We start from the raw sequence: 19,684 nt of genomic DNA, 5'->3' as shown, positions 1-19,684 counted from the left end.
TATCTCTTTATATGGAACATGTCTTACTTGTGAAGAAAGACAAATTTTTCCACTTTTCTAAGATTAAAACAGTGAGAGAAACCTCAAAGAAGAGGAAATCCTTTTTTAAGATAACAGCGATCTCCTCTGTAGACTCTTGGTTTGCAGGTTGTTAGTCTTCATCCTCTGTGTCAATTTAATGTATCATGTAAGAACTAGTGAACAGATGTGGGGTAGGGGGAGGCAAGCAGTGTTGAGGCAGGAACCAGCAGCATTGGCAAACTGGCAAATGCTTCTGTTTTGCTAAACACCTGCTTTTTTTGTATTCAGATTGTCCGAACCATCTGCTTTTATATTCTGTTTACCTACTGTTAGCCATGTTGGAGTTGTTAAAAGCTTTGAAAGTAGTTGGGAATTTTTCACAGTGAGCTGGGAATCTATACCACTCTTTAAAAACTTTGTGTTTTTAGGGTATGCCCATTTAATCCTCCAGAGAATAATTACTTTTTAATTTAGGTGCAATGTGTTAAATGTTACATAATTTAAATGTTTTTCTCCCTTCCCAATTACTTATTCTTAGAAATCAAAGTTTAAATTGCCAAAGTAGGTACTTGGCCATGGTGTGATAACACTAATAACAGATTCATAATGATTGAATGTAAATGTTAGTTTATGTGGCCCTTCTCATTAAAAAAAGAGAAAAGAAAAAAGCATTACACAATTTTATGAAAGGTACTAATTTTTTATAAGCTTACCTACTAGATGATATGCAATAAAAATATATAGTATTTATAAATATCTATTTTGCGTCAGATACTATGCTAGGCATTTTGTCCACATTATCACAAATCTTCTCTACAGCCTTGCAAGGTAGATATTATTGTCCTTATTTCATAGATGAAGAAAATGATTCTCCAAGAAGTTGAGGAAGTTGTTCATGCTCACATTTGTGACTGGAGATTTGAACTCTGGTTTTTACATTGTTTTTCAAAAATTCTGTCATACCCAAGAGATGATTATGTGATACAAGGTTTCTGCATAAGGAATCAGAGGTGGTGCATTTTGTTTAGTTAGAAGTGAACACACTTCATTTGGTTTGTTAAATTCCTAGCTCTTTTCTGATTGTCTGCAGACATTTTGTTCCTTCTGTCATTGAGAAACACTGTTGGCACTTGGTCCTCTGCTTTTGCGTTTTGAAGGGTTTTTCAAAAATGCTTTTATTTTACAAAGAAAATGAACTAGTTGAGGTATCTGTAAAAAATTACAGCAGTGAAATTGCTTTTTCCTTAAACTTTTTATCTGTCTACTGGGGCCTCTAGTAACCTTTCAAGATTATAGTCAGAATAGAATGGCTATGTTAACATTTTTTTGACCCTTGTCACTACCCAGAAATGTGATCTGTGTAAGATAGACCTTGAAGATACAGTAAGTGGAGGTTCAGTTCAAATGATTTAAAGGCACAGTGTTAATAGATATAATCCATATTTATATTTCACTTTTCTAGAGCAAAGCTCACATAAAGATCATAGAAATCAATATTATGAAAGAGTCAGGCCACTTTGGCCTAGGAATTTAAACACTTGAAAGGGAAGATCAGGTTTTTGGTTTTTTAGTTAGGATATTGGCAGGACTTGAAAATTTCTGAAATATTTAAATTCAAGTGTCTCCTTAAATATACATTAATTTTAGGGAAAATAAGAAGCAATTCCACTTTCTCTGTTCAATAATAAAATTTACAGAACTTGTCCCAAGCAATGGCACAAACTAAAAATAGAAATAGACCTAATAAGTTCATGAATTAAAGATCCCTAACAAGTTATTATGAAAAGATATAAATATCTGGGCTACATTTCTAACCCTGTGAGGTTAATGGTCATTGGTGGAAGGTAGTTCAATGAAGCCTTAATCAGAGACAGTTATGAACTAGATGAGCCATTGAGGTGATGCCTTGTGTTCTTATATAATTAACCTAGGCAATGGTAATCGCCTCCTTCAAGTTCCTAGCCTTTCTTGAACCAAGGAAAAAGAGCCAAAATTGTTGCCATTTTGCCACCTCGACATTTCTTTTCAATTCCCAAACCTAACTACCTTTCTTCAGTAATACAACTAAACCAGAGAGGGCTGTTTTTTCTGCATTCAGAACTGTGGATTTAGAATCATTTTGGTATATATTTAAATGAACTATTGGGAGCAGATGAACCCCCCCAAGGAACTGAGTATATGAGGGTGGAGGGCAGTCCCAATTCAAGAATATGAAGAATAGAAATTTCTAGCTGAAAATAAATAATTAGAAAAGTGAGAAACTAGAGTAAGATGTCCAGGAAACTCAGAAAATCGAGGAGAAAGAACACATGGTAACCGAGGCAATAAAGGGCCCCAGAGGCTGGGCACGGTTGCTCACTCACACCTGTAATCCCAGCACTTTGGGAAGCCAAGGCAGGAGGATCACTTGAGGTCAGGAATTCGAGGCCAGCCTGGCCAACGTGGTGAAGCCTCATCTCTACTAAAAAAAAACATACACACACAAAGTTAGCCAGGCGTGGTGGCACATGCCTGTAATCCCAGCTACTCTGGAGGCTGAGGTGGGAGAATCTCTTGAACCCGGGAGGCAGAGGTTGCAGGGAGCTGAGATCACTATTGCACTCCAGCCTGGACTACAGAACGAGACTCTGTCTCAAAAAAAAAGGGGAGGGGGGCAGAAAGATAAAAGCTTTACCCCTCTGACTCTGAACTATCATGCGCAATGTAGTCAGACAAATCTTAAACGTCACTCTTGTCATAGGGTTCTTCCCACTTGAAAATCTCCCTGTTGGTGGGGTGCGGTGGCTCACGCCTGCAATCCGAGGCTGAGGCGGGTGCATCACAAAGTCAGGAGATCGAGACCATCCTGGCTAACATGGTGAAAACCCCGTCTCTACTAAAAATACAAAAAATTAGCCGGGCACAGTGGCAGGCGCCTGTAGTCCCAGCTACTCGGGAGGCTGAGGCAGGAGAATGGCGGGAACCCGGGAGGCGGAGCTTGCAGTGAGCCGAGATCGCGCCTCTGCACTCCAGCCTGGGTGACAGAGAGAAACTCTGTCTCAAAAAAAAAAAAGTCTCCCTGTTGCCCATGACATCAAACCAGTACTCTGGCTTTTAAGGTTCTCCATAATCTAGCTCCATCTACTGTCCAGTTTTTAGTTTCCACAGCTCCCCTCAGTCATGCTGACTCCCATTTTTAACTTGGGTCATACTGTTCCCTTCCTCCTTCTGCCCACACTCATATGATCCCCATCCTTTAAAATTCTATTTAGTCATACACACTTATAGTTTTTAGTACCTGGATCATACTTGCTGTTAAAACTTGGTAATGGCAGTGCTCGCACTCATTTATTGTTTATTATATACCAGTCACTATGATGATAAACCTTTTACATGCATTATATCTTATAAGTCTCAATCTTATGACGAAGGTGTCATTAACCTCATTTCTGTAGTAGAGTAACTCAACTAAGAGTACATAGGTAGGAAGTGGCATTCACAAGATTTGACCTTAGCTCCTTCAAACGCTAAATCCATTAAATGATGAAGTATAATTCCTGATCTTGCTCCTAGAGCATTTTATGCTCTGTGTCCTTGTTCTCTTGACAAGGTTTGAGATTCTTGAGGAAAGGGGCAATGTCTATACATATATCTGTCACACAACTAGGACAGAGCCAGATTATCACCTATTTTCTCATTGATTGATTGGATATGGATTAGTTAGAGTGAGATGGTCAGATTTTATGGTGACAGAAGGAGAGAAATTTTATTCTGATCCTAGTCATATTTCTGAAGTAGATGTTGTTAATTAGAGCAGCATCTTATTAGGAAACAGTGGGTTGGAACCAGCCAGTGTTTAGTTTTTAAGAATTGTACATTAGAAAAAGATTTATAGAGAGTCTGTAAGAACGTTCTTTTTGGCTATATTAGTGGCACTCTTTTTTTTTTCTTTCATTTATTATACAAATACTTATCATTACAAATCTGTTTATTTATTATATGCTAAACAGTGGAACACAGTATTGCCTAGGGAAAGATACTCCTGCCGTCATAGACTGGCGGAGAACACAAAGTTAATAGGTAATCGTTGTTCAATCTAATGAGGCCCACGGCTGATACGCAGAACACTGGGAACATGTTGAGAGATAACTGATGAAATCTTGGGGAAGACAGGGGAAGACTGACACCTGGGGGGTGCTTGAGTTTCTTTTAGTGTCATTCACTTCTGCATATAACATAAACAGGTAAGTGAGATAGGACCACGAGTTGCATATTGGTACAAAAAGAGAACAGAAGTGTTCACCTTCACGTTTTCCACTTTTCCATTCAAGATTGCAAACAGGCTGAGCACAGTGGCTCACGCCTGTAATCCCACAATTGTGGGAGGCGGATTACCTGAGGTCAGGAGTTCAAGACCAGCCTGACCAACATGGAGAAACCCCATCTCTACTAAAAATACAAAATTAGCCGGGCATGGTGGCACATGCCTGTAATCCCAGCCATTCGGGAGGCTGAGGCAGGAGAATTGCCTGAACCCGGGAGGCGGAGGTTGCGGTGAGCCAAGATCACGCCACTGCACCGCAGCCTGGGCAGCAAGAGCAAAACTCCATCTCAAAAAAAAAAAAAAAAAAAAATTGCAAACAAGACCAAGAAATCTAAATAACAGTTCACCTGAGAGTTTTTTTTTTAACCAAATTAAGGGGGTTGAGGACAGAGTTAATATTCCGTCTTTTCTAAGAAGACAATTAGTAAAACAAATGAATTTGACCTACTGCTCTCAGTTGGCACCAAGAACTACCTACTATTTCCACTGTCTGATAAGTGCCAAGATTATTTTATGTACAAGTCAAGTTTTGTTTTGTTTTGTTTTGTTTTTTCTGAGACGGAGTCTCGCTCTGTCACCTAGGCTGTAGTGCAGTGGCGTGATCTCAGCTCACTGCAAGCTCCACCTCCCGAGTTCACACCATTCTCCTGCCTCAGCCTCCCGAGTAGCTGAGATTACAGGCACGCACCACCACGCCCAGCTAATTTTTTTGTATTTTTTGTAGAGACGGGGTTTCCCCACGTCAACCAAGCTGGTCTTGAACTTCTGACCTCAAATGATCTGCCCACCTCGGCCTCCCAAAATGCTGGGGTTACAGATGTGAGCTACCATTCCCAGCCAACATTATTTTATGTGTATTGAATGAAATAGCACTTAATATGGTGTTTAATTGGATTTACTAGAACAAATGTCAGTGAATACGTGTTTTTCCCTAGCAGCTAAGAAGCAGCATTGTCAAACAGTGAAAACAGGAAGTTGGGGAAACCATTCTACTGTATAACCTTGAGAAATCTAACCACTATTTGATTTTGCCATCTAATATAGAGTTAGGCCAGGCGCAGTGGCTCACGCCTGTAATCCCTGCACTTTGGGAGGCTGAGGCACATGGATCACCTGAGGTCAGGAATTTTGAGACCAGCCTGGCCAACATGATGAAACCCTGTCTCTATTAAAAATACAAAAAATTATCCGTGCATGGTGTCGGGCACCTGTAATCCCAGCTACTCAGGAGGCTGAGGCAGGAGAATGGCTTGAACCCGGGAGGCAGAGGTTGCAGTGAGCTGACATCATGTCACTGCACTCCAGCCTGAGCGACAGAGTGAGATTCCATCTAAAAACAAACAAACAAACAAACAAAATATATATGGAGTTAATGATACCTAGCTGTGCCTATTTTGAATGTACATTCTTAGTGATGCAAGAGGGAGAATATAATTAGCCTTCCCCCAGTGAAAAAGAGGATAATCCAAGTAATTAAATATTTAGAATAAAATTTTATGAATAAAATGTAAGAGGTAGAGAAAGTAGGACATTTTGCCAGTTATTTTTCTTGATCACTAATTGAGAATAATATCATTTAATATCGACTACAGTGTGGGGAAAGGCAATGATGATTTCAGCAAACGAGCGTTTACTATTAAAAAGAAGCAAAAATAAGTTATGAAATATAGCAGAATTCTCCACATACATTGATATATGTTATACAATTATGATTTATGATGGTGATTCTCCTATAAATAATCTGTGAAAATGAAATAAACTTATTTCAGTGAACTCTTCAAAAAATATATCTCCCACATATTCCTAATCAACTTGATTTCAAAAGAAAGGAGAAAAAGTAGATTTGAATGGAGAAATCGAGTGCTACAGGATATAAAGTTTTCATTCATCTGTATAGTGAATTGTCATCTTGAAGTAAAGATGAAATGAAACAAAGTTGTTTGTGCTTCAAACATTGAAGCACTGTTCATGCATAATTAGCGAAGTTGAAATTTTGTAAGTATGAATCACACACAAAAGAGCCACCGCTATAATAGCTATTACAGGAAATGGAGGAAATTAATAATAAAAGGCAATACACTACCTCATAAATATATTCTCATCATGATTGGAGCATGAAAGCATTAAGAAAATACCCTGATTAATTTAACAATTTAATCCTGTAAATTGGAGTATAGTTGTATCAGAATTCATTTGTACATAGACAAACCAGAGACACAAAATAACTTACTTTCATTAAGATTTTAAAAGCAATTCTTATGAATATGTGAAGATAATATTCTTTTAAAAGAAAGATTATAAGCAGATGTTCCTTAATGTTTCTGAAATTACCTAGTTTCTGTATCTTTCTATAAGTACTATACTATATTCATTAAGAATCAGAATTGGTACATTCTGGGTTACATTCCAGCAATCTTACCTTCTATATAATTTATTTTAAGTAACTGCTAAAATTATGATTTTTAAAAGACTATGTGATACTAGGAACATAAATTAGAAGAAAAAGAGACTTTCTTAGTTCTCAGTAATTGAGTAAAGTTTAATCCTGATTAGAGGATCCTTGAGTACCATTTTGATGCATGAAATAATTTATTTAAATGTTTTTAAAATAAATTTTGGAGCATTTTTATAAAGTGCAAATACATGAGTAGTTTTAGAACGGCTTTTATGTCGTATGAACATGTGTGGATCACTATATTTTTTTTTTCCTATTAGCTATTTGGTAAAAGTCCACAATTTGCCAAAATGGTTAATAGGACACAAATATAGACATTTCATATGATGTACCATGTAAATGTAAACCTTTGTAGTTACATGTTTTTGTAGCAAGAGAATTGTTTTAAAAGGCATGTAATTTATTAGCTATCGGTAGCTTCTTTATTGCCTTGCCGCGCTGCAGTAATAAATAAAAGAAAGTGAACTGATTTTACAAATGGCACACAAGGTGCACATTTTGTGGGAAAAAAAGTCTTTTTTTAAAGAATTGGCATTAAATCCTTTTTTTGTGATGACAAAGAGGCTAAGAGTGCAAACTGTATTTTCTGTTTATCGAAAACAGTCTTTTTTTCTCCGGGGCATTTTTCCCTATGATCATCAAGGGATTTCAAAAGCAATAAAGTGTGGAATCATTGTTCGACTTGAACAGTATTAAAACTTAGGTTTTAATTTCAGTGAAGTAATAAGATTTGAACCTGTCTCACATTACAGCACTGTAAGGCATTTAGCAATTGTATTTTAAAGGAGGTTTTTAAAATGCAGCTCACTTGTAAGCTAACTGTCTGTCAGTAATTAATAGTTTTTCTTCAGCATTGGCTGTTGTGATCAGACCAAGAAATATCTGGGTTTTTAGTAACACATTATGATAATTGTGAATGTTTATTCCTAATTAGTCTAAATGTCTAATAATTTTCAGCTTGCTTCTCTGGCTGTTTTAAAAGAAAACAGAGGGTGATGTTTAAAGCTACAGTGTGTCTTTGGCCTTTTAAAAATATGAATGTACATGTGCATGTATATTTCAGTAAGTTTTACATCCAGCAAGATTATGTCAGTTGACTCATTCATTAACGAAGTATTTTATTCTTCAGTATCATTTCCTAGTTTTTGATATTACTTCATTTATATAGGGATTGCCAAATAAGATACTGTATGTAAAGCTAAACCCAAACTGATGATCTGGACTCTTCAGCGATGAACATTGAAACTTGTCATTACTTCTTAAAAAGGGCTTTAAAATATGAGCATTTCTACTAAAACAATGTGGCAACATATTTGCTGATGAAAGATTGTATTTACCATTTTGAATTGCTTTAGGAAATAATTGCCTCTACAAAAGGAAACATCTGTATGATAGCACATGGTTAAAGCTGCCATCAATTTTTAACATTTGAGGGTTGAGCTATGACCTTTTATGATGACTGTGAACAGTAACTGCATCCATTAGCCATAAGTTTTGTTTCTTTATTTTAGTAGATGGTCTAGACTGTAAATATTAGAGAATCTAAAATAAATCAACATATTATCCTAAGGATACAAAATGTAAGAGCTATTTGTGGTTGGGAACCTTTGACAGATAGTTTGGATGAAGCAGATGATTGCCTGCCTAGCGTATCTGGTCTCCATTGCTATGCCTGCAGGCAGTTTAGTGCTATGGTTGTATATTGATGTCAGGGTTAGTACTGAGTGGCTAGCAGTGACAGATGTCTATAATTACAGGCAATGCTTCCAGTATTTCTGAAAAGCCAGCCTATGTTGAACAATTATCTTATTTCTGCTTTGCCAAAGAGCATGTTCCAATTGCTAGTATTAGCAATGGTGAATATAGTGCTTTATCTGCTGCCTTGGGACAAATGTGAGAAAAGCACTTGGTTATAAAACATAAATGCAAAATATTTTTTCACATTTTAAATTAGTTAAGTTCAGTGTTTTCCTAATTTTTATCTCCCCATAATGTTTCTTTTGAAGGAGTCTTGAAATATAAAAGCACATTTGGCATACTTATTGGAATTTTGTTTTCCCCTAGGCCTTGTGTGGCTCCCCAGCGCCAGTATCCCTTGCTTTACTGAATAGATGTGTTTAAGCAAGTTGGCTTTGAAACAAGTTTCTCCTATGTGAATTGCATTTTCTGGTTGACACCCATTACAAAATTGGAAATGCATTTCCATGGAAAATCTCCTATGCCCAGTAAGTTTAGTTGGAAACTTTTTACAAGAAAAATTATAACATGATAGAAAATTGTGAAATGTACTAAACACCTTAGTACTGGTGGCTTTCCATTTGCTGAGAATTACAATTCTCAAGTTTGGTTGTAACCTTTTTTTTTTTTTTTTTTTTTTTTTTTAAGCCTTTTGCGCATTTATTGTCCATTTCTGTCTCTCAATTTTCATGGTCACTTCCTTCCATGCTCCCTCTTGGCCCACTTTTCTGACTCATTAGAAATATTCTCATGCTTGTTGATACCAGTTCTCAACTGCCCTTTTTATCTGGTCATTTGCTTTGATGAGCTGTGGGCTGTCATACCACACTTTCCAGCAGGTGCAGCTGCCTAACACATGGTACTCTCTAACCTTCCTAAAGATTAAGGTGTTGGGTATTAAAACATTATCCATGTTGAAAGATATGAATCCTGTATTTTCAGGTAATGTAGAATGAGAAATATCTAGAAAATATCATTTGAGAATACAGTTTATCTTCAACCTTAATCTAACCTGCAATGGGTTTCTACTTTGCATTTAACCACTTTGCTGAATTATTCATTATATTTTCTCATTTAGTCTTCTCAACAATGTTTTGTTTAATAGATATGAGTACCATTTTGCAGAAATGTGAAACAATTTGAGAATTAAAAACCTGTTTAGTGGCAGACCCTTGGTTTCAACCAGATCATCTTACTCTGAACCCAATTTGCTTTTCACTGTATCACCTTGGCTGTGTATGTATTTAGGCATGAGTCCAGGAATGACCAGTTTCAGAGTGTGATGACTGATAATGCCAATATCGTAAGTTTCATCTCCATACTAGCTGTTTTATTTCCCAAGGAAAAGACTCATTTCTCTAACTGAAGATTGGATGTCTAGTCCTGGCTAGCCATCAGTCACAAAAGAACTAAGCTAGATCCTTGATATTTTATATGCTACAGTAGGAGAAGCAACCTAGAACCCATAGTCTAGTGTCAGAGATCAGTAGTACTGTATTTATTTCTGAAAGGTAGCCCGTTTCTGTTCCTACTGGGAGAGAATGCCCTTTGGGAGCCCATCACCTAAGAGCTCTTAATAATTTGAAACTAATGATGGTGTTCTGGAATCCCGTGTCTGTGTACATTAATGTAGTAAAGAAAATTTGGGCTGAGCATGGTGGCTCACGCCTGTAATCCCAGCACTTTGGGAGGCCAAGGCAGGCGGATCACGAGGTCAGGAGATCAAGACCATCCTGGCTAACACAGTGAATCCCCGTCTTTACTAAAAAAATACAGAAACTTAGCCAGGCGTGGTGGCAGTCACCTGTGGTCCCAGCTACTCGGGAGGCTGAGGCGGGAGAATGGCATGAACCCGGGAGGCAGAGCTTGTGGTGAGCCGGGATCACACCACTCCAGCCTGGGCAACAGAGCGAGACTCCATCTCAAAAAAAAAGAAGAGAAAATTTGGAGAATTGGATGGACCTATTGATCTGAATGGGGAAAACTTTGATAACTTATTGGACACGGTGATCATCTACTTAGTGAGTTGAAAACTTACCTTGGAGATAGAAAGCAGGAACTTGTGTTGACTCAAAAAATGAGGATGAAAGCTTTGAATCTGGCAATATAGGTGATGCAGATAAGTTATTGAGATAAAATAACAATCAAATACCACAGACCATTCTGTTTTCCTCCTGACGTTTTTTCTATCACTTTTCTTACTACTTTATTTCTTTGCAAGACTCAAAGACTAGACCCATCATTTAATATTAGAAGTTATGTTACCTTTCATTAAGGCCTTCTCCCCTCTAACTACTACTAAAGCTACTCACATACCCTAGAATATATGTCTGTTTTCTAGTATCTAGTCCAGATAAAGGACAAAGAAAAGGGACATTCCAATAATAATAATAGGTAACACTTATGAAAATTTTACTATATACCAGGAATGTTATAGGTCCTTCACATAAATTAACCATTTTAATCTTCTCAAAAATTCCACAGATTAGGTACTACTCTCATCCTTTTTATATTTGAGGAAACTAAGATCTAAAGGGTAAGCATCTTGCTCAGAATTACTTAGTAAGTGCCAGAATCTCACTAGTCTTGGGCTTCAGAATCTATTCGTAACCGTTAGACTACCTCCTGTTTTGTGGCACTATTCTTTGTAACCCTAGTTAAAAGATGTACTTTTGCCCATCAGAAGGTTAGTTTGCCTACTTAAATCATTCACCTCAGTTGCCACACTTGTATAATGAAAGTGCCTCATGGGAAACAGTACTAAGAGATTCTTTTTTTTTTTTTTTTTTTTTGAGGTGGAGTCTCACTCTTGTCACCCAGGCTGGAATGCAATAGAGCGATCTCAGCTCACTGCAACTTCTGCCTCCTGGGTTCAAGTGATCCTCCTGCCTCAGCCTCCAAAGTTGCTGGGATTACAGGCACATGCCACCACGCCCTGCTAATTTTTTGTATTTTTAGTAGAAGTGGGGTTTCACCATGTTGGCCAGGCTGGTCTGGAACTCAGGTGATCCACCTGCCTCAGCCTCCTGAAGTGCTGTGATTACAGGCGTGAGCCAGCACGCCCGGCTGAGATTCTTAAAAATCATTCTATCAAATATTATTTATGCTTTATTCTTTTTAGGGCTAGCTTTTAGTAATTGGTTTCTGGAATTATCTCATTGAAGCAAACCCACTGTCATTCATAAAACCACATCCAGAATTTGAACAGGACTTCACCATGTCTCCGCTCATGGGCTCCAGAATAAAATCAAAGTCCCAAGAATATTGTACGTAACAACCACAAAGATTGTCAGCCACTTTCTCCTTTTATTTGAGATTGAGGAGGCCTTTTGCTCTTATTTCTGGTGCCAGGTAGCAGGTCCCTTAGCTTTGTGCTTTTTAGGTTGTACGCCTGAGGAGCGATGTACCAGAGTTCCAGAGAAGGCTTAGAAAATAGTTAAGGTGAGTTGGGTTGCTGGTTATGATGGTGAAGCAGCAATCTTTATGCTTGTCTCACTACAGCCTCAGATTCTTATTAGTAAAGCAGGCATATGCACACAGTGATTAAGTGTAGGCATGCATTGTCTTAATTCCCTTTTTATGCACTATATAATTTTACAGTGTGCATATTTTACAGCCAAAGGTTTAGTAGTCCACTAATAAGCAGTATTAGCTGCAAAGCCTATATTTAATGTGGTTGCACAGTGCAAAAGCACCCTAGATTTCTTGATGCTAACATTGCTGAGTAACCAATTCTAATCAGTTATTAATACTTAAGAAAGTTTTATTTGGCTACATTGAATAGCATCTGTTATTGAACAGTGTCTAGAGCACATGTATCCCTTGTGCCAGAATGTGTTTCTGGCTGACACCTTTAGGAGGTACAGGGGATTAAACCAAATATTTCAATTCCCAGTTCCCCACCTCTACTATCACCCTCTCACAAATTTCATCCAGCATCAGCTTCTTTGCCCTAAAATCTAATCGTGTCATCTTATAAACTTGCTATTGCAAAGAATTATAAATATTCCTTTAAATGTCTGAAATGCTCTTTCAAACCATGGTCCCAAAATCCTCTACTAAAATCTAGCCTTCTTTCCAAGCATCTGGTGCCATAGCCATAGTTAGCTTCTTTTTGAATGGGCTTGGGGAGATAGTATATTTACCCAGGGCTTTACCATGGCTTTATCCATAGAAGACTAGTTTAACAGAAGCTTGGCCCCAGACATGGAGTGAGTTGGCAGCCGGCAGGAGCAAAGCTGTGTCAGGACAAATGTACACTCTCCATTTTCTCTGGTTGGCTTTCAGCTGGTTGCACCACAGGAGTCTTTCTGTAGACTGCATATCCTGTGACCAGTAACTGGTGCACTCAACCCAGGTCCCTCTTGGCTAGGGAAGGCCTGTCGGGAGGCATTAGGTTCATGCTGGTGGAGATCCTTAGTCAGTGGCTCCCTGAAGGAAAGGAAGGCAAACAGCCAGCTTCTGTTGAACAGGTGGTAGTTAGACCCTAGATCTGGTTGGGGGTGGGAGGGAAAGAATCTCTCCAAAATTACCAGCCTTGCTGGTTTTCACATTATACCTGTACTCTTTCTAATAAATTATTGTTTAGAAACTGACTCAAAAATATCTCTGGCAGCATCTGGAGTTTTCTAACTTTTCCACCTTCCTTAGCAGTTGGATTTGGGCCCAAGTTAGAAATGGAAACCCCACTGGGGTGCAAGCAAAAGAGGAAGCATGTTCTTAGCCATGCATCAGTGGAGGCCCCTACTGGGAGAGGGGATTATCACAAGGCAGCAGGCAGCCCTGCACCCCAGCCTGCTGAGTTCATGCTTTGTGCCACAGGATGTGGAGCGAAGGAAATGTGAGGCCAAAGTGGTCACTCCAAGTTTTCTTATACAATAGCTTATTCAAGCAGACTGGGAATGCCTCTTAAGAGATTTGTTAGGTACGTGTGCCCTTAGCAAGATGGCCACCACAGATGGTGGGTTCAGATATTCTAATTGAAATAAATGTTTAACATTCAGATTTATTTTATACTTCCATAACCAGTTTTTCTTTATCAGATGCCGTTCTTTATTCAACTGAATGAGGCAAGCAGGATTATTCACCTTTTCCCACTTGGTTTCCAACATAAATTATGGTCTTAAAATTAAATTCTGGCAAAAGATTTTTCTGTGTGATTTCAGGCTTATATTTAGTGATGTTATTTTAAATGATATGGAAAAATTAGTCACCCAAGATTAATATGGATCTATTCAGTGTCACTAAGTTTGTGTATTTAATATACAGCAATGATGTTTGTACCATTAATTCTCTTGTTATGGTGATAAGTTAATTGTGATTATCATATTTTACCCTGCTTCAAATGTTAATGAAAGAGCTAAGTACCTTTAGTTCCAAATGGTTTAGATCCAAGTCATTAAATGCTCTATTCTTTCTTACACCTCTCTTTCTCCCTCCTCTACTAATGCCTTTCACATTGATGAGGTCTTTCTTATAGAAAGCACTGAATTGACCTCAAAGGCACTTGAAGCCTAAAACAAAAATATGAACGTTGATTTCTTATTCATAGTAAGTGATTTCATACTGTGTTCCTAAATTCTCTTCCTAAGGAACATTAATGCTTTCATTATATTGGATCCTTTCCAGTGACAGGTTTTGTTTTACCAATTTACAATCAGTTAAAAACCTTCATTAATAAGTCATTCCAATAGATTGAAACAATACTTGAAAATTCACAGTAATATTTGGGGGATCTTTTGTGTTACCACTTTTATATTACCTGATATGTTTTTTAGAATAAATTGGTTCACAGAAGGTTTGTCGTCCAATGGCAAAATACTTTGTTGTTGGCTTCTACAGCACTGTTAATTTTCTGCATTGAGCCTGCTTAAACAATGTACTAAAGCTCTTTGAGAAGTTACAACATCTTAAACATTTATAGAAAGCCTAAGGGTATTAACTTACTGTAATTTTCTGAAGATTCATTATCCAAAATCTTAATTCATTATAAAAACTCTTTTGAAAACCTATAGAACCAGTGTTTTCTCTTATTTTCTTACTTGCACAGAATGAGAGATTCGTTGTTCTTTTTAATTTGTTTCATGCGGTGCTTTTGAGTGCATTTCATAGAGGGCTGTTATTGAATTTCTGTGACTGTCATTATATATCCATACAATCTTTAGGAACTAATATTCTTGGTTTCCCAGTTCTGTAATCTACTTCAAATTTAAAGATGGACATAATTAGTTTCCTCAGAGTTATAACCAGAATGTTAGAGACAGTGCTCCAGATACCCAAGACTATGGATTAGGATTGGAAAAAGAAATTTTAAAAATTATTACAGCACATGCTTTTTTTATTCTTTATTAAATTTACAACTCAAAATTATGTTGCTATTTGTAGTTTATGCCCTCATCTATTTTTCTTACCTAGTTCCCTTTTTAAAACCATATGTAAGATCTTTTAAGCTACTTGCAAATTCTACAGGCAACATTTGTCATTTGATGAGTTGAGAAGTTGGAACATGCATTGGCTCATTGAAGCATTAGGTACTATCCAAATGCTCTTTTCTTAAATGTATAAGAACCTTTGCAGTAAAATAAATACAGCTAAGAAAACAAACATATTAAAACAGTTTTTAAGAGCATACCTTCTCAAATCTGTGATAATGATAATTCCTTACATTTCTAATCACTTTCCATATTTCAGGAGCAAGAGAGATGAGTAACTGGTTAAAATGGGTAATTTTTCTAGCTTCTAAGACAATAACCATTGAGAAGTAGAAATAATTTGATTTTTGTATCGTGAAATTTTGAAGCAGTTCCTTTATGCCTTTAAACAAATGCAATTTCTGAGTTTGACTAGAAGGTGTTAATTGAACGTGTTTGTAAAGATTTAAGAGTTATGGATACAGATTATAAGATTTTGTTTATTTGTTTTAACCATCTTTATGCTGTGTGAAAATCTTAAAGGTAAGCACCTTCTGATTTTTCTGTTATTTTTCATGTGAAGAGCCTTCTCTTCAAAAGGTGTTAGCTGACCACTTTAGCACCTACTATGCATAAGGGTCAATGAAAGGTTGTACAGGGAAATAGCATTTGTTAAGTAACTACTAAATGTCAAGCTCTGAGTTCAGGATCATCATTTAATCTAATCAAAAGCCTATAAAGTAGGTTTTTTTTATTTTGAGATGGAGTCTCACTCTGCCACCCAGGCTGGAGTGCAGTGGCACGATCTCGGCTCACTGCAACCTCCGCCTCCTGGGTTCAAACAATTTTCCTGTCTCTGCCTCCCGAGTAGCTGGGTTTACAAGTGCACACCACCACACTCGGCTAATTTTTTGCATTTTAGTTTGGGGTTTCACTGTGTTGCCCAGGCTGGTCTCGAACTCCTGAGCTCAGGCAATCCTCCCACCTCGGCCTCCCAAAGTGCTGGGATTACAGGCATGAGCCACCGCACTTGGCCTAAAGTAGGTATTATTATTATTATTACTGTTTTATAGGTGAGAAACCAAGATTCAGAGACCTTAAGAAACACCTAGTTAGAGGCAGATACAGAATTCAAATGCAGATGTTTTTGGGACCAAAGTCTATGCCTTTTCTATTTCGCTAAATTTATCACGACAGTGTTCTAAGACAATATACTACTGGAGATGTAAAGAGAAATAGACATTTCCCCTGCCTTCCAGGAGTACATGCTCAAAATAGTGGAGAAAACATATTCACATGGAAATTATTACTACAAAAATATCATATTCTATTATATGTCTTGAGAAGTGCCCATAAAAGGCTGGCAAGGTTTCAAATTAAGACTCTTCTTACTGAATCTACAGGGAGACCTTCTTCCAGAAATATTATTTAAGCATTAAAATCACATCTTTTAAAATGACAACATTTTACTAATGTTCATCCCAGATAAGTAGGATTTGGGGTATATTATTTTGCAGGGGGAGAAACACATGCCTTTTATGGGTTGTTTTCCTTTTGTTAAAGAATCATACATGAAATGGGATTGGCCAAAATGTACATTTTAACCCTATATTCTTTTTATTCATTTAAGAAATATTATTGAGTAGTAGGCATGTGAGATTTAAGAAACTCAGAGCATCATTTCTGTTCTCAGGGAGCTTACAGTCTATTATGCAGCCTTATTATGAAATGCAGAAGAAGGAAAGAAGGGAGGAGGGCTCAGACAGGCGAAAGCTTGGTTACAGATTGTTCATCTCTGACTATATAAAACACATAACCAAAGGCGTAACCATATATTCAGTGTCATTGTACTGGCCATCCTTCTCTGAAGGATGACCACACAGATCGATTTAGTCTCTTATTTCTTAGATTTTGACTCATTTTTCATTGTGATGAGATTGTCTTAATAGATTCTGAAATAAGAGACAAGGAATCTGTGGACTGAAAGTGAGTTTTGTTTTGTTTTGTTTTGTTTCCTTTTCTTGCATTCCTATGTAACTCCTATATACTTCCTTAAAATAGATATTGCAATATGATTTCTTCTTGGTGTCATAAAAATTATTTCGGGTGAAATGATAAAAGTTGTAGAAAGTGTTAAAAACTCTAAATACTGTGTTAGAAGATTTTTCTGTAGAAGACTTTCATTGACCTGTGCTTGATAATAAACAATTTTGTAGGTATTTCCTAACTGAACAAATTACTTCTCACTCCCAAATTATCCATGTTTAAAAGGGATAATTAAATTTCAAATGTTTGGAGACATTTTTATGTTTTCTGCATGTTATCTGAATGATAAGGTACCTTGGAAAATGAGAAACAGTCTTTTAAAAGAAACGCTGTAATCATACATTGATTTTAAATGACCCTGTCACACGTGAAAACAAATCAGATTGTTGCTCTTAATGAGCTTTTCAATTTACTATTCAGTAGATCAGATAAGTGGATTTAAGAGGTAATGATCCTGTTTAGTACTCAAGCTTGACTGTCAGATCCTAGTAGTGGAGAGAAATCCCCAAGGACAAAAGCGTTGACACAGTTCTAGATGGGATAATGGGAATCAAAGCTAATGGATGATAAAAGGAATGGTGCAAGTTACAAGGATAATTGTGGATTAAAGCACTGCCATGTGTCAATGTTGACTGTTTTTCTAGTATATTATTGGGTCAGATCTGATGCTTTGAGAAACTGTTTTGACAGCAGAACGCAACAGACCTGCCTGCCTAGCTTCCTCCTCTTTTGAATGCCAGGGACACGATAGGAAAACTTCCTTAGGACCCATTGAATTAGAAAGCACATTTTTTAATGTTAAAATGTTCGAAATGTTTAAAATCACATTTTAAAATAAATAATAAAATGATTAAAACAAAAATTATATTATTTCTGAGTTTTGCCATAAAAATAGGCATTTATAATGTCTTGAAAATGTAAAATTTGATTTTACAAAAGTCCACCATAGTTATGTTATCAAAAACAAGAAAATTAACCAGTAAAGATATAAATACAATAAGAAGAAAATAAGTGATTTGAGATAATGCCATGACCACATGCTTTCCAAAACCAATATGTCATGGGATTTATTATTAATTTCATTTATCTATAAAAATGATCCTGTATACCATCAAAGAATTTGTGCTTTGAGTTGTAGTTTAAACATACTCATTCATACTTTCATCTTTGTTAAACAAACATGCCTTTTAAATTCCAGTCAGAGTTAAGGGCACACAGTCTCTGGCCCTGGAACTGAGCAAGTGGGCAAAGCAGGGCACACAGTAGGGTGTCTGATCCCTACTGTTAGTTGATTTTATAAAACTGGGCTTATTTTAAGGATTGCTTTTGACAAGGGTGCCACTAAAATAAAATTAAAGACAATTGCTATAATCAGTTACTAAATATTCAAGCTGTTCTCTCTAGCTACTTTTCTTTTTCTGTTGTAATTTATGATTCTGTGTATTTTGTCCATAGAATCCAATATATGCTTAATGGGAAAAGTCATTTTTCTTTCTTTGTGTAATATTCACATTATAAAATAGTCCTAGTAGATCCAGACCGTGTCTTTTGCCGCTGCACATTAAAAACACATCGTATTCACTTGACAAATATTGCCTTAGGTGCGATATTAGGGACACAGAGAATAAGGCATAGTGTCACCCCTCAAGAAGCACTCAGTGTAATGAGGGAAATTGACATTCAGACAGTTACAGTGTGAAAAGTGCCATGATAGAGGAGTGGACTAGATGTTGTGGGAACATAAAGGAGAGTTCAAATCACTGTGCCCAGGAAGGCTTCAGAGGAGAGACTTTTGAATGAGTATGAGGGGAAAAAGAGGAAGAAGGCTGATTGAGGCAAAACGACCAGCACATGAACATATAAAAATCTGAAATTGCATGAGATGCCTCAATGATCCATCAGCATTTTATTGTGGCTTGAGGTTGAGGGAAATGTGGAAGATGAGGTAGGTTGAGGCCAAGTTGTCAAATGCTTTGTGTGCCATTAATCATGTGGATACCAGGTTTTCCAAGGGACCCAATATGTATACTTCTATATATGAGAGAGGTTTTGCATCGTGGTGAGCTTAGGGAAACTTTCCATTCCACATATCATTCTTCATTTGAGCCCTCTTTGTGCCTGAAGGTTTGTGATTATTGAGGATTGTTGGTAACTAACTTCTCTAGATTCTCTCTCCTTAGCTCCCTCTTTCCCCCAAACATCTTACAAGCAACAATGGTCACTTCAATCTAATAAGAGATGAAGGCCTACTCTCATGGGCAAAGCCACAGACATATAATCATTGAAATGCTTTTCTGTAGGGCTCAGAAGTTAGTAGGTAAGGCAGCAGGAATTTGATTCTCAATCTCTCTCTCTCTCTCTCTCTCTCTCTCTCTCTCTCCCCCCCCCAAGCTTCTCCCCACCATTCAGCCCCTCCTTCCATCACCCTTTACACCTAACCCCTCCTTCTCTCCCTCTTTTTCTCTCCCTCTGATTGACTCCATCAGCCTGAGGAGAAGCCTTCCAGACACAGGACTCAGGTTGAAAGTCTGGAACACAACCTGCTGGTTCAAATGGTGTTTAAAATCCAGAAAAGAAATTTCTACAATGGCAGCTTTCCTCCCCTTTATGACCGTATAGCTCTGGGTGATTTGTGTTGCCCCTGTGATTTTTATCTTACCTTCGTGACCTATGGCGGTGTATCAAATTGGTTTTCAGATATTAAAAAAAAAC

At 37.2% G+C, this 19,684-nt stretch overlaps 1 protein-coding gene across 1 annotated transcript in view; it reads left to right on the top strand.

Annotated features, from left to right (window-relative positions):
* The window catches only part of RANBP17 (RAN binding protein 17), a 431,565-nt gene that overhangs the window by 280,795 nt on the left and 131,086 nt on the right, over positions 1-19,684 (top strand). The window lies entirely within an intron of this gene.

Source organism: Macaca thibetana, chromosome 6 (genome assembly GCF_024542745.1).
Source record: "Macaca thibetana thibetana isolate TM-01 chromosome 6, ASM2454274v1, whole genome shotgun sequence".
Classification (NCBI taxonomy): domain Eukaryota; kingdom Metazoa; phylum Chordata; class Mammalia; order Primates; family Cercopithecidae; genus Macaca; species Macaca thibetana.
The sequence above is the reverse complement of the archived record's forward strand: the minus strand, read 5'-3'. Positions and strand labels throughout refer to the sequence as shown.